The sequence below is a fragment of the Helianthus annuus genome, chromosome 3 (assembly GCF_002127325.2).
Source record: "Helianthus annuus cultivar XRQ/B chromosome 3, HanXRQr2.0-SUNRISE, whole genome shotgun sequence".
Taxonomy (NCBI): Eukaryota; Viridiplantae; Streptophyta; class Magnoliopsida; order Asterales; family Asteraceae; genus Helianthus; species Helianthus annuus.
The window spans coordinates 109,048,406-109,050,264 of NC_035435.2; the positions used below are offsets into that span (position 1 = coordinate 109,048,406).

Genomic DNA, 1,859 nt, shown 5'->3' on the forward strand with positions numbered 1-1,859 from the left:
AACACACAAATTATTTTATTTTATTTTTTTTAACATTTTTTATTAAAAAATCGCCACTTTTAGTAGCAGCCAAAAAAAAAATTTTTTTTTTTTTTTTTTGCTAACGAAATGTAGCGATTTTTTAATAAAAAATGTTAAAAAAAAATTTGTGTTTTTTTAGGTATTTTTGGTTGTAACTTTGATACTGGTGGTCATTACAAAAAAGCTACCTTGTCTTTTTGGGTTTCCATTCAATTTGTATGTTTAGTATGTTAAGATTATTTGTATTTGATCTTTTGCCTATATTTATAAGCACAATTGTTACTTTTCATTTTCACTCCAAGATACGAAACTGAAAACTAATAACAATTATTTTTTTAAGCAGAATTGTTACTTTTCATTTTCACCCCAAAATACTAAACTTAAAACTATTATATTTCTGGATTAATTAACTGGGCCAAATCACGTATATAAATTTAACATAAGTAAAAAATGAACGCTTTTGATGGATTGGGCCCAACATTAAAAAACCCAGCCCATGTGCCTAGGGTTATCTTCACTCTCTGTCTATATAATCACCACCATTCTAAAAACCTATCAATCCCCGCAGTATCTCAAATCGCTTCATCAGGCATGGATCAGTTTTTATTTTTCTAAAGATTTATTCAATTTTTTGAGTTCGATTTTATTAGTTTTTTGGTTTTTGTTCTGTGATTTTGATGTGGAGTTGCAATGATGATTATGTTTATAATCTCGTTAATCTGATATGATTTTTTGACGAATAACTCTCATATCCATTGAGCTTCTGAGCACCTCCAACAATCACTCTCGGTTTATGTATCTGCCCCATCTTGATATTATTTATTATATTGTTTAAAGGTTTAGCAATCATGTAGGTTATTTACCTGTTTTTCCATTATGAATTCTATCAATGTGTTCTCTTTTTAAACCTATAACTAAATTTTCAAATAATTTCTTTTTAACAATTTTTTGTATTAACCTTAAACTTATTCATTTGAAACACATCTGATTGAGTAATGTACACTGCCCTCGAAATTAGGGCTATTCATTTTTATACAAAACCTGACGCGAATTTAAAGGCACACGAATCTGAATTAGTGAATACCTGAAAAACTCGAACCTGACCAACCCGCACTTTTAATGGTTTGGTTATTGGGTCACCTTTTTTCCGGCCAAATACCTGAACAACCTGACTTAAAAGGATTAGGATCAAATACAAAGGATCCTAATTGTAAGAAATGTAAGAAGGATTTATAGAGTGACAAGTGTTCAATAACCCTAAAAAAATCCACTACATAAAAAAACCCCACTACAAAAAAAAAATAAAAAAAAAACCTTAAACATCCACCACCACCAAAAACCTAAACCCCCACCCCCCACCACATCACCCCTAGGCAAAAAAAAACATTTTTTTATTTTTGCCGAGGGGGTGGGGGGTGGGGGTGGGTGTTTAGTTTTTTTTAGATTTTTTTTTTTAGGATTTTAGAGGGGGGGGGGGGGTAGGTTTTTTTTAGGTTTTGGGAGGGGGGCGGGTTAGGTTTTTTTGGTGAGGTATAGTTTTTTTTTTGTTTTTTTTGGCGGGGGGTGGGGGGTTAGGTTTTTGGGTGGTGGTGTGGTGGGGTGGGGGTGGGTGTTTAGGTTTTTGGTGGTGATGTAGTGGGTTTAGTTTTAGCTTATTGGACATCTGTCGCTCTATAAATCCTTTTTACACTTCTTACAATTAGAAGCCTTTGTAGAATAACTTGACCCGACTTAAAAATACCAAACTTGAAAAAACCTGAATATATTGTTGTTTTTCCTATAGAATTTTGTTTGGGACTTTAAAATATTATAATAGCATATTGTAAACTAATATTTGA

The 1,859-nt window shown here is 32.0% G+C and overlaps 1 non-coding gene across 1 annotated transcript; it reads left to right on the top strand.

Moving 5' to 3' along the window:
• The first annotated feature begins 707 nt into the window (after positions 1–707).
• Positions 708–790, top strand: LOC118491052. Its single transcript, XR_004890277.1, has one exon. It is a non-coding gene; the product is annotated as a small nucleolar RNA U30 (small nucleolar RNA).
• The last annotated feature ends 1,069 nt before the right edge of the window (positions 791–1,859 follow it).